General features: G+C 30.3%; 2 protein-coding genes across 8 annotated transcripts in view; one reads left to right on the top strand and one right to left on the bottom strand.

Annotated features, from left to right (window-relative positions):
* The window catches only part of LOC129918438 (YLP motif-containing protein 1-like), a 239,962-nt gene that overhangs the window by 158,482 nt on the left and 71,989 nt on the right, over positions 1-9,491 (top strand). The window lies entirely within an intron of this gene.
* Positions 1-9,491, bottom strand: part of LOC129918434 (unconventional myosin-XV) — a 261,312-nt gene that overhangs the window by 71,466 nt on the left and 180,355 nt on the right. The window lies entirely within an intron of this gene.

Raw genomic sequence — 9,491 nt, forward strand, 5'->3', positions numbered from 1 at the left:
CTATGGCAAATATCTTTGTTGTTGAAACATTAGGCGCGTCCCACCAAGAAGAGATCTCTGAGGGCTCAATGTCATTTTGGAAGAGAGGAAAATAATTTTGTGGGACAAGTTTCCCTTATGAATCCAATTTTTTTCAAATCCAACACTTCAACTGCTACTTCACACAACTGCAACTTTTAAATATTAAATTGTGATAAAAAATTACTTCAAAATAAGTTATTTCGTGAAGCAAGCTCAAAATAATAACATTTTCTTAAAATGTTCATTAAATTTTTCATGTTTTTAGCATTTTTATAACAACTGCACATCACCAAAAAAAAAATCAAAACAATAACAAAAAAAAAAAACTAAATAAAGAGAAAGAAAACTGAGAAATTGAATCCAAAAAATTTTCGTCTCAGAAATTTCAGAAAAAAAAGTGAGCTCTCAGCTGAGATTTGCTCCACCGCTCGTTAGAGGTAGACCTGCCTCCGCCTTTTTTGAACACTATCACTTTGGATTTGGTTAGGTTTACTACCAGATTCCACCGTAAACGATAATCGGACAGCCTATTGATCATGAGTTGGAGTGATTCAGGATTGTAAGCCAACAGAACAAAGTTATCTGCTAACAGTAGAGCTTTAATGGAGCGGGGGTCGAACTACGGCATACGTTCGTTAACGTTTTGACTACTGCTCTCTCTATTTAATAAAAAGAAAATGATAGAGACATAAAGCGTCAATACGTTAAAATTTAAAATTGACAAAAAAAGCAAACAATTTTTTATTTTTTGAAAGAAACGAGTCAGCTATACTATGGAGCACAAATATGTGATCTATGGTAGAGAAATCTGAATCGCGCTTGAAACTCACTAAAAAGCTTATGTTTGTGTATCCACACGTTCAGCCACTTTAAAAGTATCGCTGTAAAAATTTCTTAGGATGAATTCAAAAAGCATATTCCTCTGTTATTTGCTGGATCATCAAGGCGACCTTTTTTGTGGATTGGCAAAATTAGGGCCTCTTTGAACTGTTGAGGAATGGATCCATGTTCCAGAATTTGATCAAATACCACTGTAAGATTTTTAACCAGTTTTTCTGTTCCATATGTATAGAACTCCACTGGTATTCTATCGGATCCAGCTGCTTTTCCATCTGAAAGTGTTTTAAGCGATGCAACTACCTGTTCCTGCGATATTACCATATCCAGCGAACTATCTTGGAACGTCATACCGCTATGAAGTGATTGGGTTCAGTAATTGGTTGAAATGTGTTTGGAGTCTTGAAGAATCTATTCCATGGGCTAGGATGTATTTACTACCATTTAGTTTACGGGCTAAGTTGGGTAGAGTTTTTGAAAGTTCCTAGTTTTTGGGCCTCTGTTTCATAATACTGTTTCTTTCTTTCCTTGCTAAGTGATTTGAAGGGCCTAGGCTAGAGGAATAACGGCATATGTCCACTTTGTAGCATAAATATAGTACCTAATGATGATGTCTGATAGTATTTACTGAGCACTGTCTAATGGCATACTTCCTTTTAAAAAAACAATTTAAGCTAAGATATACATATTATATGGTTTTGTTTTTGTGAGAAGATCGCAAAAACGTTGAAATAGAAAAAAAACACAAGTATACTTAACTTATGTAAGTTTGGGGGACATAATTGAAATTAACTTCTTATTTGTCCAAATAATATTGCAAATACGTATTTTTTTTTTTCTATTAATTAATATAATTATTCATAGCGTATTTTGTAATACCCACTTTGTATATCTATACCTATCCAATCAAAATTTTACAAGATTAAATAACACCCATTTTCGCTTAACTCATTTAGTTCTGACCAATGAGAAAAATGTTAATCTCTTGTTTGTATTTCCATAATTCCATATCGTTCCTCGCAATTGTTGCCAACCCAAAAATCACATGTCATAGCTTAACATAACTTTAGAATTCGTAACTCTAGTTTTTCGTAACTTCGGTTTCGCGTAACTTTGACGGCCGTAACTCTGTTATTCGTAACTCCGTTACCATTTCGTTAGGGCTATGACAAAATGATGATTATTGGTAGAGGAATTTTTTTTTGACAATTCTAAAGATGTCAGATGAAAGATGGGGAAAAAAAATTAGGCGTCTAATACGGATTTTTTTTTAAATACACTGCATTTCGAAATAGGATTTTTTGAAAAACACCAATTTTTTAAGGGTATTTTTGGGTAGTTTTTTTATTTTTAGCTTTTTTTCGAATACCAAATTGAGAAGAAAAATGACTTAAATTATTATTAGTCTATTGAATAGACCCTTTTGGATGGAACAAATTCGTTCAAGAGTTTTTATTGCTGATTATGATTCCTTGGCATACAAGAATACTCCAGCCAAAAGTGCTACTAAATCCATTGGTGCATTTCTGAGAAAACGGCAACACTGGTCGGTTTTCAGTTTTTTTGATTTAACTCGAAAACCAAGCCTGACTTTGAAATTGTTCAAAGACACTTTTCATAGCAAATTAAATTTTCTGTCAAGTTAAGATGGTTAAAAAATTTTAAAAATTATTTTTGACTAAAATTCTAACCTAAAATCAAAGAAAAAAAAGTTAAAAAATTGACAATTTTATTTTTTTTTACTAAATCAAGGGGCATTTTGTGTATGTAGCCGAGACGTCCAAACTTTGTACTAATGAAATAAAGTAGAGGTAAAATCCTTTGATAATATGCAATTTTTAATTTTTTTTGTCAAGAAACAACTTAAATGTACCTATTCAAAAACTAGCACTTTTTCTAAATTTTTGACTTTTTTAGTGAAAAGCAAGTTTTTCATAGATAATTAAAAGTGCTATAATTCATTCTTGAAGAAAATCCCAAACAAATCAAAAGTTCTTCAGATATTTGAAAAAATGTCATATTGTCTTAACCGAGCGAGAAGAACCCGGACTTTGACCGACTATAAAATTGAATTTAACTAACTCACGGAATTCATTTGTATATCATTTTTTAGATAATTTAATTGATAATAAGTTTATCCTCGGACATTTTTGGTTTAAATGAGTAAAAATGGAGTTATAAAATAAAAACGGCACCAACCTCTTTTCCAAGATGGCGGCTGTTCCCGATATCTTATCATCCCAAAAAATTCACTTTTACGATAAGGACATTCACCTAAACACGTTCCATGAAAAAAATTTGTCCCGCGAAAAGTGCAATTTGATTTACTAATTTGCCTGAGCTATTTTGTTTCAAACTCATTACAGTATTTTTTTCGTTTTTCAAGAGAAACTTTTCGTTGGTCGCGGATTTTACAAGAATTGTTTTTCAGGCCATTGAAAACAGTAAAAGAGTTGGTATTAAATGTTCTTCTATGCAATAGACCAAAGCTAATGGCTCTCCGTCCATCCATTCGACCCGAATTTATAAAAATGCACATACACAAAATTGCACAAAAGGCCATAAGGATGCAAATAAATTTTTTTGTTTGTCATATTTAGTTATTAAATCAATCCCTCGAAGTATGTTTACTTTAAAAGTCTAAAAGTTACCAATTAATAGGATTTTATCGAGTTTTAAAAACTTGCTTTTCACTAAAAAAGTCAAAAATTTAGAAAAAGTGCTAGTTTTTGAATAGGTACATTTAAGTTGTTTCTTGACAAAAAAAATTAAAAATTACGTATTATCAAAGGATTTTACCTCTACTTTATTTCATTAGTACAAAGTTTGGACGTCCCGGCTACAGACACAAAATGCCCCTTGATTTAGTAAAAAAAAATAAAATTGTCAATTTTTTTTCTTTGATTTTAGGTTAGAATTTTAGTCAAAAATAATTTTTAAAATTTTTTAACCATCTTAACTTGACAGAAAATTTAATTTGCTATGAAAAGTGTCTTTGAACAATTTCAAAGTCAGGCTTGGTTTTCGAGTTAAATCAAAAAAACTGAAAACCGACCAGTGTTGCCGTTTTCTCAGAAATGCACCAATGGATTTAGTAGCACTTTTGGCTGGAGTATTCTTGTATGCCAAGGAACCATAATCGCCAATAAAAAGTCTTGAACGAATTTGTTCTATTTTTGCTCTGGAGCTCGGGTCTATTAAATAGACTATATACCAAAATGTGTGTTTTATTAAAAAATTGCAATTATAGTACTCATTATCTACTAAAGGCAAGTTGTGGTGAATGAAAACTATTTGTTCCGCATTTGTTGGTAGTAAACGATTACGTATATCTTAAAGAAAATAGTCTTTTGCTGTAAACACTTGTCCCAGGAGATGAAAGGTAGACTTTAGCAAATGCTGTCAAAATATGAAATTTTGTAGTATGTGTTGACCACTTGTATGGGTCCGCCGCCATTCGATCTGGGCGAACAGTCCTCATATATAATTCGATTTTGGATGTCTACCTTTGCAGTAGTAGGTAGTGTGTTCAGACATTTACATATCTTAAAAGTAGTTCAGTTATTCATCGTTACAATACGATGTTGTTGGGAATTTTTTAAGCCACATCTATTCTTGAGACAAAGTATAAAATTTTTGAAATTACCAACGTTTTTTTCTGAGTGTCCTTGGCCGAATATTCGGCGGCCGAATATTCGGTATTCGGCCGAGGAGCGTGGCCGAATATTCGGTATTCGGTATTCTGTATTCGGCCAAATCAATGTTCGCGGCATCTCTAATTTTTATCTTTTTTTCTTTAACAGATAGAGAAATAAATTATATGGAGGGTTGATAGAATATAGCCAGGACTATATGCGTGCGAAATTTCAATCATTTTTAAACACACAATTTTGAGATAACGGTAAAATAAAATGTTGGAATTCAACAGGTTATAACTTTTGATTTAGAGCACATACAAATTTGATTAAACTTTATTGAGCATCCTGATACAATTACCTTTCATTTGGTATATCACAAATAAGATTGAACCGTTTTTTAGCTTTTTCTTGTAAATTATGATTGTTTGAAAAAGTAAACTCTTCAATTGACTCATTTTAAACAAAACCACACAACCTGTTTTCTGATGACGTTATTACGTAAAATCATCGTCCGTAAACCGCCTTTACAGACAACCCCTTTTTTTTTATTTCACAGGGTGTTTAAAAAACAATAGGCTAGTGAATTAATTTAAAAATAGTTATTACAGAAATACAGGGTGTTCAAATCCAAAATTTAGAGTAAGAGAAAAAAAGAACTAAGTAATTTGAAAAATTAAAAAAGAAAACTACCAAGGAATAAAAAAAGATTATATCGGATAAAGGGTGTTTTAGTAATAATAAAAAATTTAAATAACTTAAAATTTTTAAATTTTCATAACGTTTATCGATATTTAAACAGGGTTTTCATATTTGCATACTTAAGTTAATAATCAAGTGCTTGGTCATTTATAATTCGTGGCTTAGACAATGTGCTGCTTTCTGAAGATAGAATAAATTTATTTATGGCAACTATAAGAACGCTTTGTTAAAGATTCAGTGAAATATGGGCTAAAATCGGTCGAAACTGTGGAAGCTTGAAATTCACATACTTTTCCTGACTCATTGAGAATTTAAGACTACTGTAAATAGTCTAAGATGAAATAACTTTCTCATTATTATGATAACAGACCATCCTAAGATAAAAAAAAAAGAATTTGACGAGTCCTGCAAAAAAGACAAAAAACCCAATGTTTCCAGTTAACCTTTATGTAGTTTCCGAACTCCGTTTATCAAAAATTGGCTAATTATGCATTTAAAATTACTTCTATTTCATTTTCGTATGTAATAGTTATAAATATTACCAACAAAAATGAATACAAAGTTTTTTTTTTCTGCGAGAAATTAATTTTTTAAGAGGGTCTATCAAGGTGCCAAAAACGTGTACTTTTAGAGCTCTGTAAATCAAAAATGTGTGTAAATATGTTATTAATCGTACTTCTACTCATTATTGTACTTATTTTTTAATAATATTATAAAAAACGAAATGGTAAAATTTTTTTTTTGTGACCGTACAGTACTTTTAAAAATGAGTCCACCGAAAGGCAAAAAATTGTTATTATATTTCATGATTGATATATTTATAATTAATCTTGCAAAACAAGAATTCTCTAAAAGTTAAACCTGTAAGCGCTATTAATTTAATTACCGCTAAATGAGCGAATTCCCACACAGTGCGGCGGCGGCCGGCGGCGCTTCAGTCGTTATACAAGGGCAACTTGGAATAAACTAAGTTCGTTCAATATGATCCGAATGGACCTAAATTATGAAGATATAAATTTTCTAAGGAATACGTGTTTTATAATTATTAAAGGCAAGTGCTTAAATTTTGACTTGGTCGACTTTAAAAAAATTTATTTATTTTTCAATATAGCTATAAATAAAACACTATGTATATCACAAATTTTCGAAGAAAATTGGCCTCAAAGTCAAAAAGTATCATGGTCAAGAAAAAATTAATAGCTTTAAGAATTAATATCTGACCAACCAAAAAAGATATCAATATTTTGTAGACGCAGTTACAAGATTAACATTTCTTCTAAAAAAATAACCTCTGTCAAGTGTCTACTGTTAGCAGGCGCGGATCTAGAAAATTGGTTTGGGGGGGGTCACAGGATTAAAAAAAACTTACTTCCAAAATAATTTTTAAAAAATGGTCAAGTGCTCAAAATATATGCTAAATATTAGCTAACATAAAAAATTCTTTCCAAAATCTTATATCAAATTCATTTTCGAAAGGATTTTGTTTCGCAGCTTAAATTAAGCTAAATTTTTGACAATACCTACATTTTTTTTAAAAAAAAGTTTTCAGCTGTCAAACATTTAGGTACCTTGCTCTGGGACCCGGTTAAACTTTTATCTTCAGAGTAAAACTTGTTTGAAGAAGGATTGATGTATTTTTTTAATAAAAATAATCAAAAACTGAAAATAAAGAAAGAAAATTGGGAAAGTAATTCCGACTTTTCACGAGTCAATTTAAGCCGCACGATAGATTACAATAAAAGCGGGATTTTGTTTTGTTATTGTTTCGCAAATAAATATAATGATCTGATCTGTATCACAAGAAAAATAAAACACAGCTTTTATTGATGATGAAAAAAAATTTTAAGGTAATGTAAACGCAAAAATGAAATTCATAGGTCAACGCTTGTTTGTAAATTGTTAATATTTATAAATGTTTCATACACCATTAATTCTTTTGTTTTGCAACTAAGAGAGTATTTAGCCACTTCAAAAATGTATCCCAATTCTCACAACTAAATAAAGCTAAGAAAATTCTTTATTCAACAGACATAGATGTTACACACTACCTAAAACTAAGACTTGAAATATATGTCCCGTTTTCGAAAAATTGATATTTAAAAAATATATGTTTATATTTTTCTTAATCCAAAAAATTAATTTTTCTATATTTAATTTTTAATTAGTTCAATCAAAGCTTTTGTTTAAAAAAATCTGTTGAAGTTAATGAGGTTGTCATTTTAAACAAATTTAGAAGTTAATTACCGTTCTACACTGTGTGTATCTTGAACCTAGTTAAACCACTTTGATTAAACTGTTTTTCGGAATGATTTTTTGTTTTTTCAAAATTGAATCAATGTTGACCATACCACATTTTACATTGCGATTGCAGTTGAATGTTTTTATCAAAATCGCAGGGACCGGTTTGGAGAAAATTACCTATATTTTTACAAAATTCTTAAGTGAAAGGTACCTTAATTTATGGTTCAACTATACTAAAAGTACGAAAAAATTCAGAAATGTTTTTCTTCCACATTCGTGTTTTAGGTAGAACTCGCCTGGTGCGCTTCACTTAAAAAAAAACTGAAGTTTCGATTACATCGATGTTTGAAAGAGCGATGTTTTCAGCATCATTATTTTTTTGCGGAAACATCAAACCATAAATATTTTTTTTCTATGAAAAAGTACCGAGTAAAAATAGTATAATTATTATAATTATAACATAATTATTATGTTTAATACGCATTTTAAGAAATGTGATCTCTGAAAGAAAAAGTTAGCTTTAAAAAGAAAAAAATGTACAAATTAAAAACTACATAGGTATTTTGAGGATGAAATAAATTTCCTCCACACAGATTTGTTACAAAGAAAAGTGTATATCTTCTTAAACCAAAATATCAAATTAAGTTATTGCGATTAGTTATGATTAGGGCCCGCATTTTTATGCCCTAAAAAACACGAAATATGCACTTGAAATTACATAATATGCCATCAAAAATCTAAAATATGCCTTAATAAATCCAAAAATATGCTGCAAAAATACTCAGTACAATACAAAAGTAAACAAAAAAAAAATTAAATAAAATAAAAAATAATTCAGTCTTTTATTAATGGAAAGTTTTCACAGCAAATAGTAAATAAAATTGACATTAAATTCAGGTAGGTTTAATAAAAAATATATCATTTATATAATATCTTAGTACATTAGTTTCGTAAAAAGGTTTTGTTAGCATGAATCATGAAATGCTTCCTGAAGTTTTCAAAACTAAACCGTTGGGATTTGGTTTTAATAAACTTTTATACATGGAAAATGACCTCTCCAAATCCACAGACGTTACTTAGCGAGTTCCAACCCTCTAGTTTTACTATAGCCTCACTGAGAAACCCATAGTTTAAACTTATGAAAGTCAGCTGGAATTGTGTTTAGTACTGCCAAGTTCTCAACAGTTTTCATTTCCAGATGAAGATAGAAATGTTTTATCGGAGAAATTAGTTTAAGGTCCTTAAAATTTATTTTTCTTAAAATATGCTCGAAAAATATGCATTTATTGTGAAAATATGGTCACTAAGCCAGAATATACATTTATACCAAAATATGCAAAAATATGCAGTTGAATGCCACTTTAAAGCAAATCTCTTGATTCGAAAAACTATCTGTTTCATTTGTTTTTAAGGCTGTCCAAAAAAAAATATGCATTTGCATAAAAATCCGGGCCCTGGTTATGATATAGCGTTCGTGGATCGGAATACATGTAATCATGTAATAGTTATTATATCATGGAAAATTATATGATTATTCAGGTTTTAAAAGTTTTCATTAAAAAAATGTGTAAGTAATCAAAATTTTTTTTTCATGGTCTCATTATATTTACAACTAAAAACCACTTCTTGCTAATATGCCCATGAATCATTTCCTAAAGCATAGTCATAACAGTAAAGAAACCCTTCTTATAGTTTAAAAGCTCGTTTCCACCTTTTTGCCTTATAATTTTCTATTTTTCATCTGAGGTTTTGGGGGGGGTCATGACCCCCACGACCCCCCCCCTAGATCCGCCACTGACTGTTAGTATCAACAGAGAAATTATCATTAACATGAGTAAAGGTATACTAACATAAGTATACGAAAGGGCACACTTTTACTGACCGAAAACTCAAAACCTGGGCCCTATTGCACCAACCTTTGCACTTTGTACTTTAACTTTGCAAATTTTGTTGCACCAACAAAGTTTTTCCAATTTGTAAAGAATTCGTTGCACAAAAAAAAAATTTCCACTTTCCATTTCAATTTCTGCAATGTTTTGCAAAGAGGCCTCCGGA

This window comes from Episyrphus balteatus, chromosome 4 (assembly GCF_945859705.1).
Source record: "Episyrphus balteatus chromosome 4, idEpiBalt1.1, whole genome shotgun sequence".
NCBI lineage: Eukaryota > Metazoa > Arthropoda > Insecta > Diptera > Syrphidae > Episyrphus > Episyrphus balteatus.